We start from the raw sequence: 21,630 nt of genomic DNA, 5'->3' as shown, positions 1-21,630 counted from the left end.
CAGATGTTCTGAAAGAGCTGCAAAACCTGGACCCGTATAAATCAGCTGGGCTTGACAATCTGGACCCTCTATTTCTGAAACTATCCGCCGCCATTGTCGCAACCCCTACTACCAGCCTGTTCAACCTCTCTTTCATATCGTCTGAGATTCCCAAGGATTGGAAAGCTGCCGCAGTCATCCCCCTCTTCAAAGGGGGAGACACCCTGGATCCAAACTGTTACAGACCTATATCCATTCTGCCTTGCCTATCTAAGGTCTTCGAAAGCCAAGTCAACAAACAGGTCACTGACCATCTCGAATCCCACCGTACCTTCTCCGCTATGCAATCTGGTTTCCGAGCCGGTCACGGGTGCACCTCAGCCACACTCAAGGTACTAAACGACATCATAACCGCCATCGATAAAAGACAGTACTGTGCAGCCGTCTTCATCGACCTTGCCAAGGCTTTCGACTCTGTCAATCACCATATTCTTATCGGCAGACTCAGTAGCCTCGGTTTTTCGGATGACTGCGTTGCCTGGTTCACCAATTACTTTGCAGACAGAGTTCAGTGTGTCAAATCGGAGGGCTTGCTGTCCGGTCCTCTGGCAGTCTCTATGGGGGTGCCACAGGGTTCAATTCTCGGGCCGACTCTTTTCTCTGTATATATTAATGATGTTGCTCTTGCTGCGGGCGATTCCCTGATCCACCTCTACGCAGACGACACCATTCTATATACTTTCGGCCCGTCATTGGACACTGTGCTATCTAACCTCCAAACGAGCTTCAATGCCATACAACACTCCTTCCGTGGCTTCCAACTGCTCTTAAACGCTAGTAAAACCAAATGCATGCTTTTCAACCGTTCGCTGCCTGCACCCGCATGCCTGACTAGCATCACCACACTGGATGGTTCCGACCTTGAATATGTGGACACCTATAAGTACCTAGGTGTCTGGCTAGACTGCAAACTCTCCTTCCAGACCCATATCAAACATCTCCAATCGAAAATCAAATCAAGAGTCGGCTTTCTATTCCGTAACAAAGCCTCCTTCACTCACGCTGCCAAGCTTACCCTAGTAAAACTGACTATCCTACCGATCCTCGACTTCGGCGATGTCATCTACAAAATTGCTTCCAACACTCTTCTCAGCAAACTGGATGCAGTTTATCACAGTGCCATCCGTTTTGTCACTAAAGCACAAAGCACCTTATACTACCCACCACTGCGACTTGTATGCTCTAGAAGGCTGGCCCTCGCTACATATTCGTCGCAAGACCCACTGGCTCCAGGTCGTCTACAAGGCCATGCTAGGTAAAGCTCCGCCTTATCTCAGTTCACTGGTCACGATGGCAACACCCATCCGTAGCACGCGCTCCAGCAGGTGTATCTCACTGATCATCCCTAAAGCCAACACCTCATTTGGCCGCCTTTCGTTCCAGTACTCTGCTGCCTGTGACTGGAACGAATTGCAAAATCGCTGAAGTTGGAGACCTTTATCTCCCTCACCAACTTCAAACATCAGCTATCTGAGCAGCTAACCGATCGCTGCAGCTGTACATAATCTATTGGTAAATAGCCCACCCATTTTCACCTACCTCTTCCCCACAGTTTTTATTTATTTACTTTCCTGCTCTTTTGCACACCAATATCTCTACCTGTACATGATCATTTATCAATCCAGTGTTAATCTGCAATATTGTAATTATTTGCCTACCTCCTCATGCCTTTTGCACACATTGTATATAGACTCCCCTTTTTTTCTACTGTGTTATTGACAAGTTAATTGTTTACTCCATGTGTAACTCTGTATTGTCTGTTCACACTGCTATGCTTTATCTTGGCCAGGTCGCAGTTGTAAATGAGAACTTGTTCTCAACTAGCCTACCTGGTTAAATGAAGGTGAAAGAAAATAAAATAAAATTAGAGACCAAAACAACCATACAGATATCCGCCATGTTGTGGAGTCAACAGAAGTCAGAATAGTATTATAAGTGTTCACTTACCTTTGATGATCTTCATCAGAATGCACTCCCAGGAATCCCAGTTCTACAATAAATGTTTGATTTGTTCGATAAAGTCCATCATTTATGTCCAAATACCTCCTTGTTTTTGCACGTTTAGAACACAATCCAAACTCACGATGCGCAGGCAAGTCCAGGCAAAAGTTCAGACGAGAAGTCATATTACAGTTTGTAGAAACATGTCAAACGAAGTATAGAATCCATGTTTAGGATGTTTTTATCATAAATCTTCAATAATGTTCCAACCGGAGAATTCCTTTGTCTGTAGAAATGCAATGGAACAGAGCTAACTCTCACGGGAGCGCGCGAGACTGAGCATGTGGCACTCTGCCAGACCCCTTACTCAATCAGCTCCCACCCCCCCCCTTCACAGTAGAAGCATCAAACAAGGTTATATATGCTTCCACTAGATGTCAACAGTCTTTAGAACCTTGTTTCGATAGGCGAAGAATTGAAAAACTACAAACCTCAGATTTCCCACTTCCTGGTTGGATTTTTTTCTCTGGTTTTTGCCTGCCATATGAGTACTGTTATACTCACAGACATGATTCAAACCATTTTAGAAACTTTAGAGTGTTTTCTATCCAAATCTACAAATCATATGCATATATTAGCAACTGGGCCTGAGTAGCGGGCAGTTTACTCTGGGCACCTTATTCATCCAAGCTACTAAAAACTGCCCCCAGCCATAAGAAATGTAACAACGCATTTACTGTCTGAGGTCAAAGAGTAAAATCACACTTTTTGTATTCAAACATACACAGTCCAATATGTTATTCATTTGATTTGACTTTGTTCCCCATTAGCTGACTCCATAACAACAGCTAGTCCACCTGGTTGGATCCCCTGACTCCATAACAACAGCTAGTCCACCTGGTTGGATCCCCTGACTCCATAACAACAGCTCGTCCACCTGGTTGGATCCCCTGACTCCATAACAGTCCCGTTTTGGGGGAAATCCATTACAGCAAAGTACTTCATTAATTGCTAACCAGAAATGATTTGTTATTGATATAAACATGCCTGCATTGGGTCTTTAAAGCTAGAATCCTTAGTTGCTACATCCATTTTTGGACTTATAAATGAATGATATACTGATTCATTCTTGAAGAATCTAACTTGTAAATTTCTCATGAGCTCAGTTCAACTGTTGTCCTCCATCAGAACCCAAAATATAAGCTTGTTTAACTCCAATGTTTGTAAAAACACCATTTATGTAACGGTTCTCGTCTGTCGAAGGAGAAGCGGACCAAAATGCAGCGTGGTGGTTATTCATGTTCTTTAATAAATGACTCGACATGAAATAACTAAACTAAACAATAAATGTGTGAAAACCTATACAGCATATCTGGTGAACATAAACACAAAGACAGGAAAAATCACCCACGAAATACTCAAAGAATATGGCTGTGATAGATAACCCCCACTAAGCCACACACCCAATACCTAACAAAACCCCAAGACAACACACACCACAATAATCCCATGTCACACCCTGGCCTGACCAAATAAATAAAGACAAACACAATAAACTTCAACCAGGGCGTGACAATTTAGTGTTGATATCATGTATGGTCAGTCCTAGCATCCATAGCTCCATCTATGAATTTAAAAACCCTTAGCCTACAATGGTCGCTCTCCCGCGGAAATCAAATTATCATAAAACAATCCTCATCGGAAAAAAAGATTTTTGCATGGGCTGCGTCTCAATCCACACCATCCGCCGATATCGCCCTTCAGCATCTGCGGTGGAAGGTGGCAGAGCTAGAGCGGTGTTTCTCAGACCATGAGACATCCCAAAAAAATAGGGTTTCTCACACAATGTTACGTAGCATCAGAACGGTTTGGCAAACTAAACCCAGCCAAAAAATAAATGTCCTCTCACTGTCAACTGCGTTTATTTTCAGCAAACTTAACATGTGTAAATATTTGTATGCACATAAGATTCAACAACTGAGACATAAACTTAACAAGTTCCACAGACATGTGACTAACAGAAATGGAATAATGTGTCCCTGAACAAAGGGGGGTCAAAATCAAAAGTAACAGTCAGTATCTGGTGTGGTCACAAGCTGCATTAAGTACTGCAGTGCATCTCCTACTTATGGACTGCACCAGATTTGCCAGTTATTGCTGTGTGATGTTAACCCACTCTTCCACCAAGGCACCTGCAAGTTCACAGACATTTCTGGGGGAAATGGCCCTAGCCCTCACCCTCCGAACCAACAGGTCCAAGATGTGCTCAATGGGATTGAGATCTGGGCTCTTCGCTAGCCTTGGCAGAACACTGACATTCTTGTCTTGCAGGAAATCACGCACAGAACGAGCAGTATGATGGCTGGTGGCATTGTCATGCTGGAGGGTCATGTCAGGATGAGCCTGCAGGAAGGGCACCACATGAGGGAGGAGGATGTCTTCCCTGTAATGCACAGCGTTGAGATTGCCTGCAATGACAACAAGCTCAGTCTGATGATGCTGTGACACACCGCCCCAGACCATGACGGACCCTCCTCCTCCAAATCGATCCCACTCCAGAGTACAGGCCTCGGTGTAACGCTCATTCCTTCAACGATAGACACAAATCCGACCATCACCCCTGGTGAGACAAAACCACGACTCGTCAGTGAAGAGCACTTTTTGCCAGTCCTGTCTGGCCCAGCGACGGTGGGTTTGTGCCCATAGGCGACGTTGTTGCCAGTATTGTCTGATGAGAACCTGCCTTACAACAGGCCTTACAAGCCCTCCGTCCAGCCTCTCTCAGCCTATTGCGGACAATCTGAGCACTGCTGGAGGGATTGTGCGTTCCTGGTGTAACTCGGGCAGTTGTTGATGCCATCCTGTACCTGTCCCGCAGGTGATGTTTGAATGTACCGATCCTGTGCAGGTGTTGTTATACGTGGACAGCCACACTCATGCCTCCTTTCAGCATGCCTAAGGCACGTTCACGCAGATGAGCAGGGACCCTGGGTATCATTCTTTTGGAGTTATTCCAGGGTCAATAGAAAGGCCTCTTTAGTGTCCTACGTTTTCATAACTGTGACCTTAGTTGCCTACTGTCTGTAAGCTGTTAAGTGTCTTAACGACCGTTCCACAGGTGCATGTTCATTAATTGTTTATGGTTCATTGAACAAGCATGGGGAAACAGTGTTTATAAACCCTTTACAATGAAGATCTGTGAAGTTATTTGGATTTTTATGAATTAATTATCTTTGAAAGACAGGGTCCTGAAAAAGGGATGTTTCTTTTTTTTGCCGAGTTTTGATTTATGACCACATTGAAAGATGAGAGTCTCTGGGTGTTCTCTGTTTTTCCTCTCGGACGCCCACAACAAGCCTCAGAACCAGATTTAAACTGAACGGGAAGTATAAATGGAGATAGTTTAGGCACTAAAATAAGTCGATAAATACATGATACATGTTTCCTGATCTGTCTTATCTCTCTCAGAGAGAGGACAGACACTCCAGAACGGACTTCCTTCAGATTATTCTGTCTGACGTTGTGATACGAAACCAAAGTTTACAAAGGCAAAACATTTGCAGTGGTTTAATTAAGGAGGATGATGGAAACTGGCCACTTGAGTTATATTTCATGAGTTATATTTCTCCTGTGTTTTCCCATCTTACTGGCCAGCTACTACTTTGTGTCCGGCAGAGATGTTTACAATAAGCAGAGAGGAAGAGGTGAATCGACAGGGTAATTTGGTGGAAGAATCACTTCCACCAATAGAGGATTTTTTTGTATGGAGGTCAATGAAAGAGTGGTGAATTTGGTCAGCAAAAAAAAAACCTATGGCTTATTTGCTGCATGTGGTTTATTTGATCAAATAGAAGTTTTGTAGTGATCGGGGTTGTTACATGTGCACTGATATAAATTGGACACATGACAGCCCGGCAACTTTGATAAAAAAACACTTCATATCGGAATAATATATATTTTTTTAAATAGGATTTTAAATCTAACCTTAACCAGTCTGCTAACCTTGGTGCCTAAGCATGACCTTTAATTAAGACAAAAAAAGGTAGTCATTTTACGAAAAAGCTAATTTGGACTTTGTGGCTGTGGTAACTAGTGGAAACCGTTTTTCACACGCGTGTATCTGCCCTGTCATTGGCTAGAATGCTCCCACCTGATCTGCCCTCTCATTGGCTAGAATGCTTCCACCTGATCTTGCTTCCTCTCAACTGCCTTCCATTTTTAAGGCATTTTAATTGTTAGAGCGGCCACTATAGTAGCAGGTCAATATAATGGATAATCTGATATAGCAGCCACTATAGATACCTGGTCAATATAATGGATAATCTGATACAGCCTATACTATAGTACCTGGTCAATATAATGGATAATCTGATACAGCCTATACTATAGTACCTGGTCAATATAATTGGTGATCTGATATAGCAGCCACTATAGTACCTGGTCAATATAATGGATAATCTGATATAGCCTATACTATAGTACCTGGTCAATATAATGGATAATCTGATAGAGCAGCCACTATAGTACCTGGTCAATATAATGGATAATCTGATATAGCCTATACTATAGTACCTGGTCAATATAATGGTAATCTGATATAGCAGCCACTATAGTACCTGGTCAATATAATGGATAATCTGATATAGCAGCCACTATAGTACCTGGTCAATATAATGGTAATCTGATATAGCAGCCACTATAGTACCTGGTCAATATAATGGATAATCTGATATAGCAGCCACTATAGTACCTGGTCAATATAATGGATAATCTGATATAGCAGCCACTATAGTACCTGGTCAATATAATGGTAATCTGATATAGCAGCCACTATAGTACCTGGTCAATATAATGGATAATCTGATATAGCCTATACTATAGTACCTGGTCAATATAATGGGTAATCTGATATAGCAGCCACTATAGTACCTGGTCAATATAATGGTAATCTGATATAGCAGCCACTATAGTACCTGGTCAATATAATGGATAATCTGATAGAGCAGCCACTATAGTACCTGGTCAATATAATGGATAATCTGATATAGCAGCCACTATAGTACCTGGTCAATATAATGGATAATCTGATAGAGCAGCCACTATAGTACCTGGTCAATATAATGGATAATCTGATAGAGCAGCCACTATAGTACCTGGTCAATATAATGGATAATCTGATATAGCAGCCACTATAGTACCTGGTCAATATCATGGATAATCTGATAGAGCAGCCACTATAGTACCTGGTCAATATAATGGATAATCTGATAGTGATAGGTTAGGAGGAGAACTAACAGGTTAGGAGGAGAACTAACACGGCAGGATAGGAGGAGAAGTAACAGGTTAGGAGGAGAACTAACACGGCAGGTTAGGAGGAGAACTAACAGGTTAGGAGGAGAACTAACACGGCAGGATAGGAGGAGAAGTAACAGGTTAGGAGGAGAACTAACAGGTTGGAGGAGAACTAACACGGCAGGATAGGAGGAGAAGTAACAGGTTAGGAGGAGAACTAACACGGCAGGTTAGGAGGAGAACTAACAGGTTAGGAGGAGAACTAACACGGCAGGTTAGGAGGAGAACTAACAGGTTAGGAGGAGAACTAACACGGCAGGTTAGGAGGAGAACTAACACGGCAGGTTAGGAGGAGAACTAACACGGCAGGTTAGGAGGAGAACTAACACGGCAGATTAGGAGGAGAACTAACACGGCAGGTTAGGAGGAGAACTAACACGGCAGGTTAGGAGGAGAACTAACACGGCAGGTTAGGAGGAGAACTAACACGGCAGGTTAGGAGGAGAACTAACAGGTTAGGAGGAGAACTAACACGGCAGGTTAAGAGGAGAACTAACACGGCAGGTTAGGAGGAGAGCTAACACGGCAGGTTAGGAGGAGAACTAACACGGCAGGTTAGGAGGAGAACTAACACGGCAGGTTAGGAGGAGAACTAACACGGCAGGTTAGGAGGAGAACTAACACGGCAGGTTAGGAGGAGAACTAAGGCAGCAGGTTAAGAGGAGAACTAACACTAACACAGGAGACTGAGGTTAAGCTTAGGAATGGGTTAGGCTTAGCTAAAGTGCTACATTTGTGAACATATGTTGTCCCCAACTCAACCACTAGATGGAGCTGTAGGCCTACAGCTCTACTCCATCAAGCCACAACCGTAGAACCATAAACAAACCTTCTATGGAGACAAATCATCAGAATCATATAACACCGGAATGCAACATCCATCCACTTATATCAGTACATCTGTAACAGCCTAAACATTACAAACCTTCTATTAGATCTAATAAGCCTCATAGAACTCCACACTCTCATAGAACTTGTTCTCTCCTGGCCTACCTGGTTAAATAAAGGTGACATTTATACAAAGAAAAGACCTACATACAAAACAAAAAGGGCTCATCGCACAAGGACAGATTTAGGGTCAGAGTAAATCCTCTCACTTCGCCTGTTCCTCCTCTTATCTCTTTCACCAACTTGACCGCAGAAACTTCTCCAGACATGTATCAGAGAAGAAGATGCGATGCGAGAGATGTTACTCAGCGCAAACTCTGTCCACGAAAATAATTCAAAATTCAAAAAAGAGCTTATCTCACAAGGACAGATTTAGGGCAGAGTAGATCCTCTATCCTGTTGTCATAGAGATGGAGGACTCATGGATATAATCTGTTTTAGCATGGACATTGCTCTTGAGGCCTCCCACCATTTTAAAGTAGTCAACTGGGTAGGGATTCCTATGAGTTGTGAGCAATCAGCCAATGAAGAAGAAAATGTACTACATTAAAAATGGAGATATCCTCAATGGCACTGCCCATGCTGTCACAGAGGCTATAATGGCTAGATGCTCCCACCGGATCTCACCTCCTCCCGCCTGCCTGCCATCTTTGAGGCCATGCATTTCCTTTGTTGGAGTGGTCACTGGAGTATCTTCTCAATATAATAGACAATCTTTGCTTGCATGCAGGAACATTGGTCCATTATGGGAGGGAACCTGCCTGTCTAGGGAGACTAGTGATGGACAAGTTGGGCCTATTTGAAACGTCACCAACTCCTGGCAACATTTACCAGACAATATATAGAAGGAAAAACTAACTGAACATAATTTATGATGGTTTATATTTTATTTTTGTTTTGGAATCAATGATTATAGTTTTAATTATGACTTTTAATAATTTAATAATGAATAAATACAAATGTATATCAGTAACACCCAATCATCCACCCCCCCTTTCTTCTGCCAATGACTGGAACGAACTACAAAAAGCACTGAAACTGGAAACACTTATCTCCCTCACTAGCTTTAAGCACCAACTGTCAGAGCAGCTCACAGATTACTGCACCTGTACATAGCCCACCTATAATTTAGCCCAAACAACTACCTCTTTCCCTACTGTATTTTATTTATTTATTTTGCTCCTTTGCACCCCATTATTTTTATTTCTACTTTGCACATTCTTCCATTGCAAATCTACCATTCCAGTGTTTTACTTGCGATATTGTATTTACTTTGCCACCATGGCCTTTTTTGCCTTTACCTCCTTATCTCACCTCATTTGCTCACATCGTACATAGACTTGTTTATACTGTATTATTGACTGTATGTTTGTTTTGCTCCATGTGTAACTCTGTGTCGTTGTGTGTCGAACTGCTTTGCTTTATCTTGGCCAGGTCGCAATTGTAAATGAGAACTTGTTCTCAACTTGTCTACCTGGTTAAATAAAGGTGAAAGAAAAATAACATGTTGCCATGGGGCAACATGAAAATGAAATAGCAATTTTCTGACTAACTTCCTGCAATTCAAAGAAAACATTTTCAGTTTTACAGATGATTCTACTCATGTTGCCATGGGGACATGTTGCCATGGGGTGAGGCAAATGTAAACAGTTTTTAATATGATAACTGATGATTAATGGGCCCCACCCCGGTTGGTAATTCAACCATGCTTACCACAAGTTTAGCGACAAGACTAATTTACCAATCTAAAAACATGTAGCTAACATGGGCTAATAGACTGACTGCTGATGCACAACCACATTTACAAACTGCACCGTGTGTTTTCTATTATTCTGACGGTCAACAGGAAGTTGAGACCCAGGCTGAGTTCCAAAACAATGTTTTTTATTATTGGTTTTGGGCCGCCAGTTGCACGTCCCTGGTTTAGTGAAGAGACTCATGTTCTGCTTGAGTTCATTTGAGTTGCGATCCGTTTATCTCGCCCGGCGCACCGGGGTTTTCATTCTGAGAAAAGGTGTGCTGATGAATCAACCCGGGGTTCACAACGCGCATAGTTGAGCCGGTGACGTTATATCGAGCGCATCTGCAGTTCGCCAAACGGACCACCGCCTTCCTGATCTGTCGTCAGAAAGTTTTAACTTAATATTTGATTTAGCACAACATTTAAATAGTTTATATGCACATTGTTGAACTTCACATTTACTTGACGAGACAGACTATTTGATTTAATGACGGCTACACATAATTCCGATGCACGTCTCCTTTCAGGAAGTGAACGTGAGCCAGTTTTTCAGATAATAATCACCTTAATGTGCTGTCATTCACCGACAACAATAACACCATACCTCATAGCACCGTAAGCCTTTCTCACATCACATTGGATCTTATTGATTAGGCTAATCACTATGAATCAATACCAATGTAAATAAGCCTAAAATAATAATTATTGAACGTTTAAATCAATATTGTATTAACTTGGCGGATGTCTTAACCCCTAAATCATCTCTCTCTTTATGATGACTTAACTTCTCAAAAATACTTTTCTACATTACATTGTAAAAGAAAGCTACAAACATCTGAAACATTTTTATTCGACGATAACGTCCGTTACTTCCTCTACTTCCTTATACAAATATTTCCTGTTTCAACTAGTGATGGGTCGTTCAATAACGACAGGTTGTTTTTGAACGGATCTTTTTGGTGAACGTCGGTAACCGAATTGTATCGGTGAAAGAGCCGTTCATTTCGCTCCCTGGTTTACATACAGCTACGAGGTGCTTTTTGAGCTCAAAACAACGATTACCTGCAGATAAATTACACAATAATTCTATGAAGAGGGTGAATCCTTACTGCAGAAACAATAAATAGCTGGCCCAGCGCGTCATTCTTGTCAAGGCTTTGTTGTGCGTAGAAAACAAACAGTTGATCTAATCATTTAAATACTAGTTATCGAAAAAAAGAAAAACGCCCACTTAATTTTTTGGCCAAAACCTTTGTATTTTCCTGATGTTATGAATTTTAGTGACGTTGCCAGTTCTTGTTCCTGAATGTTTTCGTTATTTGGTCCTCAAAACATGAACTCGAGATTTACCATTTGGAGATTGCAGCGTTTCCCGCAGCCATATGATTGGTCGGGTAAGCGAATGCGTCATCACACTCCCTCATCTGATTGGTCGGGTAGGCGGACCCTTCCGACTTTATGGATGTGGTAACTAGTGAGCAAAGCAGATCACCACCTTTCCGTGTTTATCAACTTAATGTCGCATTCAAAACCACAGGGATCTCGGTAAAAAACTAAATCTGACTGGGAAAAATCGCCCGAATTGACGAGAATGACTTTTATTTTTCAAAGAAACTAGTTTACGTGATACACGTCTTCCTCCGGGAAGTGAAAGAGCGACAAGAAAAATAATCACCTTCATGTGCAGTCAATCGCCCAAACCCTACCTACCTCATAGCCCTGTAGACTATAATATAACATTGAGTCATATTGACTAGGCTGATCAATATGAATCAGCCTCAATGAAAGGAAGTCTAAAATAATCTTTATTGAAAGTTGAAATCAGTATTGTAATAATTTAACAATTCTGTGGATGTCTTACCTCTCTGTGCGATGGCCTAACTTCTCCGAAACACTTGTCTGCATAAAATTGTAAAAGAACGGTACAGTACAAACCTTAGAAACAGTTTTCTTCTACCGATATTGTCCATTTCTTCCTTCACTTCCTTATAAATGTACTTCCTATTTTTAACACAGTGGGCTGGTTCAACATGTATACGTTTATATTATATATTCACATTTATATCATGTAACGTTTTCATACACTTAATGCCAGAATTCAGCCCATAAATTCATTTTCTACCTGGTAAAAATGCATTTTGTATTATTTTATATCAGGATTTGATTGAGTGATGTTTTGCAGTGCTACCAGCAGAGGGCAGTGTGACAACAGCCAGGTTCGGCAGAAGGACGCAAGACGGTCATATCTGTGTTGTTATGGTAACATGATAGGATGGGTAACCAATGACAGACAATGATTCTGCAAACCCCCCAAAAATATTGATTATAATGTATAGCATAGGAAGTTAAAAATAGACTATTTATAATGTGAAGTGACATTGAACGAATCACACTAATCAAAGACACATTCACACACAGAGACCAACACACATTCAGAGATAGACATGAACAGACAAATACATTCCATTCATTTTCCTGTCATTTATTGAATATGTATTTGACAGAGATATTTCACATCAATCATCATTTCTGTAATTGTGACAGATTTAGCCAGCTAGCTAGTTTAACTGTAGTCCCTGGGCAGGTAGATCAACGTAGGTTGAACAGCTCTTTATATGTCCTTCAGACACTCTCAGGTCAGTGGTAAATGGTTGACAGGTTAACAGCTCCTTATATGTCCTTCAGACACTCTCAAGTCATTGGTAAAGGGGTGACAGGTTAACAGCTCCTTATATGTCCTTCAGACACTCTCAAGTCATTGGTAAAGGGGTGACAGGTTAACAGCTCCTTATATGTCCTTCAGACACTCTCAAGTCATTGGTAAAGGGGTGACAGGTTAACAGCTCCTTATATGTCCTTCAGACACTCTCAAGTCATTGGTAAAGGGGTGACAGGTTAACAGCTCCTTATATGTCCTTCAGACACTCTCAAGTCATTGGTAAAGGGGTGACAGGTTAACAGCTCCTTATATGTCCTTCAGACACTCTCAAGTCATTGGTAAAGGGGTGACAGGTTAACAGCTCCTTATATGTCCTTCAGACACTCTCAAGTCATTGGTAAAGGGGTGACAGGTTAACAGTCCTTATGTCTGTCAATGTTCAATGTGTTCCAGACATGAGGCTCTCACTGAGAAAACTGCTGATAAACTGAGATGGTTGTGTTGATATTCAGCCTCTCTCATGAACCTCTAACAGGACAACACTGTACAATATATTCATCAAATACATTTATGTGGTTTTAAGTTGAATGCCAAATTCTCAGAGCCAGTTTCCCAGACACATTCACAGTGACTTTGCAAATACAGTAAGTACATTCCAATAACATCACAATACATGTTTACAATATATATACAATACATGTTTACAATCTCCTCCAATAGGGTGTCATTATAGATGGTAATCCTAGACTCTCCTCATCTCCTCCAATAGGGAGTCATTTCAGATGGTAATCTTAGACATTTATTGACTTGATTATTCCCGTCATTCTTAGCTTAGCTAAATGGTATAGTCCTTGTGTTTTTGTAAATTCTCTCTACTCCAATTTCAGAGCATCTCGCCTGAGAGACCAGAGCGCAGAATAATGAATTTACGAGCCGCTCAACACCCGTTGAATATGACCAGTGTCAGTAAACATCGGGGGAAAAGCGTAATTAAATTGTTTCCAGCAGCACCAGAAAGCTCAAATCATCCCTACTCCTCTGTCTGAGCGTCCAGCAGCACCAGAAAGCTCAAATCATCCCTACTCCTCTGTCTGAGCGTCCAGCAGCACCAGAAAGCTCAAATCATCCCTACTCCTCTGTCTGAGCGTCCAGCAGCACCAGAAAGCTCAAATCATCCCTCCTCCTCTGTCTGAGCGTCCAGCAGCACCAGAAAGCTCAAATCATCCCTACTCCTCTGTCTGAGCGTCCAGCAGCACCAGAAAGCTCAAATCATCCCTACTCCTCTGTCTGAGCGTCCAGCAGCACCAGAAAGCTCAAATCATCCCTACTCCTCTGTCTGAGCGTCCAGCAGCACCAGAAAGCTCAAATCATCCCTACTCCTCTGTCTGAGCGTCCAGCAGCACCAGAAAGCTCACATCATCCCTACTCCTCTGTCTGAGCGTCCAGCAGCACCAGAAAGCTCAAATCATCCCTACTCCTCTGTCTGAGCGTCCAGCAGCACCAGAAAGCTCAAATCATCCCTCCTCCTCTGTCTGAGTGTCCAGCAGCACCAGAAAGCTCAAATCATCCCTACTCCTCTGTCTGAGCGTCCAGCAGCACCAGAAAGCTCAAATCATCCCTACTCCTCTGTCTGAGCGTCCAGCAGCACCAGAAAGCTCAAATCATCCCTACTCCTCTGTCTGAGCGTCCAGATTTAATTTAATAACACACCCAAAGTCGAACAATGTCTAACTAGTAATTTGTTACGCTAACTAGCTAGCAAGAGGTTGCATAGCAACAGCATCAACTTCCGGTAGAGAAGGCAAAGTTTGGTTACAGTATACTAAAATTAACTATTAGTATGTGGTATATAATCATTAGTATGTAGTATACAGTATACTAAAATGAACTAATAGTATGTAGTATACAGTATACTAAAATGAACTAATAGTATGTAGTATATACTCATTAAGTATGTAGTATACAGTATGCTAGTATGGGTATTCGGCGGCAAGTGGACAAGGGAGACGGTAGGGAACTTGTTTGCCTGCCATATGTTAAAGATACAAATTGGCTGAAAGGAACTGGCATAAATGGAAAAATATACCCGTTTCATCTGAGGGCAAACATCTTGACAGCTGCGCCATACAGGTTGCAAAAAAATGGGAGATTTTCGATGTACCAATTCCATGAGTTTTTACATTTAAATGATTATATAAAATTCTTGCCACCAACAGAATGCTATATATGGGGCAACAATACAACAATCTAATGTTCTGTAGATTTTGTTGGGAAGAGACAGAATCAATAGATAATTTATTCTGGTATTGCCCTGATGGAGCTAGTTTCTGGTCATAGGTTCTGGAATGGTTAGAAAATCACATGCACTGAAGCTTACAAATAGCAGTGTTGGGCGATTTGGAAAATCAGTCAATATATAATATAATAGCAGGAGAGGTTGTCATCTTTCGCTCACCATCTGTGGACAAAATATGATTAGAAAGATTCAAAATGTTGTAAAACATCACATCCCAATTAAAAAATGTATGGCACATATGTATGTGTGTGTTTATTTATATATGTATATGTAGTAAAAAATCTGAAATAAAATGAAGATATTTGTCCACCGAAGAGGGTGGACATAAACTGTCCCATAAACTTGTTTTTGTTTATTGCATTTTTTACAAATATTTACAGCCCAGTCAGATCAGGGGCCTGTTGCACAAAACTAGGATAAGGGATTAAGCCAGGATATCTTGGTGATCCTGGCTCAATTGATCCGTAATCCGGTTGCACTAAAGATGGATAGGGGGCAGGAGGATATGTTATGGTATAAATTACCATGGAGATTTATTCTGTGGAGCTAGCCTGCTCCAGACCAGGCTAAATTCCAGGATCTATTTAATCTCATCCCTAATGTCAGTCAGCAGTCACCACAAATGGAAACCAATAGTTATTTCACTGCTCACTATACATTGTTATCACATATAACTAGACCCACTGTTATTATTTAAACGTTTGTGATCATTAATTTTGGATAAAAAATGATTTTTAGATGATGTTGCTATCATTAGATAATTTACAGTTTCCCATAGACTATAAGGCTATATATAAAATGATAGAATATTAGGGCCACAGAGGGGAAAAAAACACAAGTCATAATATTGTAACCAGTTGTTTTAAAGGAGGACAGTTGTTAAAATGACAGATGTGGGGCATTTCGTGATATTGTACTTCAGTATGGTTTCATAAACAAAGACATGCTGATGTGCCAGAATATTAAGTATCACATTGTCATAAGTATCAAAACTGTAAAAACAGTATGTAGCTTTTCTGCAGAAAGAACCAGCCTCATAAATGTATGACTTTATCCTTTTTCTTCAGTGTGGCCCTAGTACTCTGTCATATAAACAAATACACATTCCATATGAATATAAAAACACAATGTGTAACATTATGTTCCTTTATTGAATAAGGACAAAACAAAGCAGGTAAACCATCAGCTCCTTTCGAAACTGAAGTCACAGTGACTCTACAAGATGGAAAGCACAGAATCCAAGCATATTATACAAAATGATACATACACATTCAAAGGTCTGTATATAACACACCCTGCATGTCTGCACACTAAAATAAATGCAGGACAAATCCATACACATCAACTGAACAGACAAATGAATGGATGCAGTAGCCTCCCTGCAGCCTTGTATTACACACAGTATACCGCACAAACATCATAAGAGGCCAAATTCGTCAAAAAACGAACCCAAAAAAACCCAAATTCCTCTGCCACCGCAGGACATATTTAACCAAAATTGAAAGCACACATATTAACTAAAATAATTCAACACATATTGGTCCCTCAGCAGCCGACCACTGTCGTCATCAGGGAAGATTGCCGGATTGTCCCAGTCCATGGCTGGTGGCACTCTGGGGGCCCTCTCCTTCCTCAGGCAGGCCACATTGTGGAGGACAGCACAAGCCACAGTAATATCACATGCCCTAACAGGGCTGACCCTTAATTTGTGAAGGCAGTGAAAGCGTGCCTTCAGGAGGCCAAAGGTCATTTCAACTCTGGCCCTGGTCCTGGCATGGGCATGGTTGTAGGCCTGCTGTGCTTCCTGGGGGTCTGTGAAAGGTGTCAGGAGAAAAGGCTGGCAGCCATACCCCTGTCTCCCTGCAACACACCAGAGAATTCACCTGTCAACACAAAATCTCATCATTACTACCTCATAAACACAGTGATATTCTTGACACAGCCATGATGGTTATAAATAGGGGTTGTGTGGCTTACCTTGTGATAGATTTCAGAGGCCCGAAAGATTCTGGAGTCATGGACTGAGCCAGGCCATTTTGCCACAACATTGCTGATCACACAGTCAGCATTGCAGACCATCTGAAATCATAAGATGAGGAATATTACACCAATCAATGCACATCACTGGCAATGCAGAGTGTTCGTCAATGGACAATATCAAAAAGTTATGTTCACCTGAACATTAATGCTGTGAAAGGATTTCCTATTCACAAAATCGGCCTCATGGGCACCTGAGGGGGCTTTTATCCTTATGTGTGTGCAGTCCACTGCACCAATGACATTGGGGAAACCTGTCACACAAAGTAATGAGTATCCTACTATGTGTTAACTGTTGTCCTGTAATTTGTAGATCCTCTTACCTGCAATCCTATAGAACTCCTCTTTGATGTCACAGAATCTTCTGTGGCCAGGGAAGGAGATGAAGACATCTGCTAATGCTTTGATAGCCAGACACACACTCCTTATTGTGCGGCAAATTGTGGCCTTGTTCAGCTGTTCTGCATCCCCCACTGAGTACAGGAAGGCTCCACTAGCAAAAAAGCGCAAGGCCACACAAACCATTTGCTCCACACTCAGTGCATGGCTCCGTGCAGTGCGGTGCTTAATCCTGGGACCCAGTAGTCTGCATAGATACCTGATGCCATCTGCAGAAAACCTGTATCTTTCATATAGATGGTCATCAGGGAAGGCCAGTGGGTCCAACCGGTCCCTGAAGACCCTTTCTCGCCTGAAGGCTCTCCTCAGCACAAATGCTTCTTCATCCACCACATCTCGCACGAATGGGCATGCCATTGTCAGAGCAGAAAGGAACACACAATTTTGGGCCTTCATATAGGCTAGTGGCCACACCTGGTGCTGGGGGGGTGGGCAAAAGAGGGCGATGCCTTATAACGATGACTTGGTTGTACTGATTGCTGGGAAAATAAAAAAAACCTTAGAAAGATGCCACTGTCCTGTGTGCTCACAATAAGAGCTCATATGTCATGGCTCACTTGACTTTACGAGAATATACCTAATTTTTATTTTGAGCTGTGTCATCTTCTTGGAGCTGGGGGAGGAAAGAAAAATAATGATTAATACATTTGTGTTACAGTTAGCATACAGTGTACATTGAAGGCATATCTCACCTCCCTCAAGTTTTTTTATTTCAAGGTCCAGTTTCCTAATTGTCCTCTTTTTTATTTCGGACTCCAGTGCAAGATTTTCCATCTTTTTCTTCTTGTACTGAATGTCTATGTCTGCCAGTTCTATTTGGCGCCGGAGGTGGTTGCCATACAACTTTCTGATAGCTTGTGAGCTCTGTGAACACAATACAATTAGCGCAGCTGGAATTTGGCAGGATGTGGTGTCCTTTTATTAATACGCACTATGTTGCCAGGCTGGTTTTCCCACTGTATAGCATCTGGGTCCTGTAAAATAAATTAGATTTTTTGATTTTGATGAGGACTCCTCACCATTGTAGAGTAAATAGTACTTTCACAGTCTTAACATGATACCTCATGCCTTCTGGAATCCAGAGAGATGGTCTCCTCCTCATCATCGTCTCCATCATGTGCTGTTGCTGCTGCACTGGGGCCTTCACCCTATCACATTTAATCGGATTCATATTGAAGCTAGTAGACAAGACATGCCAGGCCTACAGTATGCCTTTGATGGAGTACTCACTGGATCAGCATCGTCTGGTGCTTGTGCTGGTGGCTCTAACAGGAACACAGTGCTGCCAGACACTGCAAGGCAATAGGTAAACCAAAGTCAGACAGTCCAAATTGATTCAATATGAATGTGGTTGTATCCCATGTAGAGATGGAAGGACATACCTTGAATGAAGCGGGTGGCATCTTGGGAGGAACCTATGCTCGTCTCTTTCCCCCAGGGATCCCCTCTAAGACGGGCCTGCCTTTATTTAGCTCCAAGGCCATGTCCTCTGCTGGGGTAAGGTCAGCCTTTGGTGACCCACCACCCGTGCCTTGTCTGTGGGTATTCTTTTTCACTGCTAAAACAGTACAGACAATGTGTGAGCAGGCACCTTCTGGGTACAATATATGCTTGTGCTTTGTTAAATATTAGTCAGGGACCATACCATTCTGCAGAATGTTCTTGTATTTGATTTTGACCTGCTGCCATGTCCGTTTTGGCCCGTTCATGTTTAATCTACACACACACACACACATTTAATGGAGTCACACTGCAAAAAATTACTTGGTATTTTTGTCTTGTTTTCAGTAAAAATATCAAAAAATGTATCATAGCTTTATACAGTGTGATGGAGTTACTTTACACAATTTCACTCATATCTGCAGTGCATTTCAATTAAAAATTTAACCGTTTCATAATTACAGTACAACTGCATTTTTGGAGATGTGAATTAAATATTTGAATTGTAATTGTGATGTTTCAGCGGAGCGGTGAGTGTGTAATTGTGCACTACTTACGCATTCAGGCGGTCTGCAATACTTTGCCACGCTTTTTCTCTTTGCTTTATCACTGTGGCGGTGTTGCCTTTCTTCTTAATTATATCTTTTACCTCCTCGTATGCCTCCATGAGGATTTGTGCTTCCGACGGGGAAAAGTACGCGGCTCTAGTTGCCATGGTAAATCAGTTAATCTGTGATCTGTGGCGGGGTCTATTTGAGTGAGCCGTGAGCGCGCACCTATCCAGGATTGGTTTCACCTGGCTTAATGAATCCGTGTCTGCTCATCCTGGCTTGGTCTTTGTGCAACCAATTAAGCCTGGACGCACATGTTTTGGCTTCATTGAGCTCAGCTGAGTCATTTATCCCGGATGTCTTAATTCTACTTTTGTGCAACAGGCCCCATGGGTGTATTAATTTGTCACCCACCGTAGCACAACGTTTTGCAACAAAACAATAGTTTATTTTGGACAGATTCAGGTAGGTCCCTACCCTGTTTTAGGGGGAAAGCATTCCGTGTAATCCTAAACGTTGAATAGGAGTGTTGGCCTAAGATCAGGTCTGTTTAATAATGAATACAGCCCATGGTGTTGAATACATTTACATTACATTTAAGTCATTTAGCAGACGCTCTTATCCAGAGCGACTTACAAATTGGTGAATTCACATTCTGACATCCAGTGGAACAGCCACTTTACAATAGTGCATCTAAATCATTTAAGGGGGGGGGGTGAGAAGGATTGCTTTATCCTATCCTAGGTATTCCTTGAAGAGGTGGGGTTTCAGGTGTCTCCAGAAGGTGGTGATTGACTCCGCTGTCCTGGCGTCGTGAGGGAGTTTGTTCCACCATTGGGGGGCCAGAGCAGCGAACAGTTTTGACTGGGCTGAGCGGGAACTGTACTTCCTCAGTGGTAGGGAGGCGAGCAGGCCAGAGGTGGATGAACTCTCCGGAAGGTGGTGATCGAGGATCAGGTCTCCCGGTCCAAATTATTCAGATTATTATTCTGATACACTGTTACGAACCGGCTCATAGCCCATAACAAAGAGGGAGACAATGTGGGGATATAGAAAAACATATTTATTAAATAAAGTAAACTATATACAAGTAAAAATGGGGTGTGTAGTCAGTAGTGGAAGTGTTCACAGATGGTGATACTGAGGGCTATTGCCAAAACAAATGAACACAATTCAGCCCCAAAATCCCACAACGAAAAACAACAGTGTGTCTGGGTGGATAATCTCCTCAATGAATGGGGGAAAGGTGTATATATCCCAGGGACACAGCCGAGCCCAGGTTTGTCCCATTTCACTGACAATCCTTTTGGCTCCGCCCACCAACATCCTATTAAAGATAACAAGAGCAAAGAGAAAGAATTCTGCAGACAGAGTGGGAGGGTCGTCACAGCGTGACAGAGTGGGAGGGTCGTCACAGCGTGGCAGAGTGAGAGTGGGAGGGTCGTCACAGCGTGGCAGAGTGGGAGGGTCGTCACAGCGTGGCAGAGTGGGAGGGTCGTCACAGCGTGGCAGAGTGCGAGGGTCGTCACAGCGTGGCAGAGTGCGAGGGTCGTCACAGCGTGGCAGAGTGCGAGGGTCGTCACAGCGTGGCAGAGTGGGAGGGTCGTCACAGCGTGACAGAGTGGGAGGGTCGTCACAGCGTGGCAGAGTGAGAGTGGGAGGGTCGTCACAGCGTGGCAGAGTGGGAGGGTCGTCACAGCGTGGCAGAGTGAGAGTGGGAGGGTCGTCACAGCGTGGCAGAGTGGGAGGGTCGTCACAGCGTGGCAGAGTGGGAGGGTCGTCACAGCGTGAGAGTGGGAGGGTCGTCACAGCGTGGCAGAGTGGGAGGGTCGTCACAGCGTGGCAGAGTGCGAGGGTCGTCACAGCGTGGCAGAGTGCGAGGGTCGTCACAGCGTGGCAGAGTGCGAGGGTCGTCACAGCGTGGCAGAGTGGGAGGGTCGTCACAGCGTGGCAGAGTGGGAGGGTCGTCACAGCGTGGCAGAGTGGGAGGGTCGTCACAGCGTGACAGAGTGGGAGGGTCGTCACAGCGTGGCAGAGTGAGAGTGGGAGGGTCGTCACAGTGTGGCAGAGTGGGAGGGTCAGAGTCTCACAGGTAATGGGGAAATACACTAGCAAGTGGAATGAAATGTTAAAAGTAGTTATTGTACCTGAACATTGTCACTCCCTGGACAGTGGAAGTCAAGGGTTCAATCTGAAGCCAGTGTGTGGAGTCCTGAACAAGGACAAGCATGTCAGTAAAACACATGGGGCCTGTTTCCCGGACACAGATTGATGGACACAGATCAAT

The sequence above is a fragment of the Oncorhynchus masou genome, unplaced genomic scaffold (genome assembly GCF_036934945.1).
Source record: "Oncorhynchus masou masou isolate Uvic2021 unplaced genomic scaffold, UVic_Omas_1.1 unplaced_scaffold_2077, whole genome shotgun sequence".
NCBI lineage: Eukaryota > Metazoa > Chordata > Actinopteri > Salmoniformes > Salmonidae > Oncorhynchus > Oncorhynchus masou.
Note: the sequence above shows the minus strand (reverse complement) of the source record.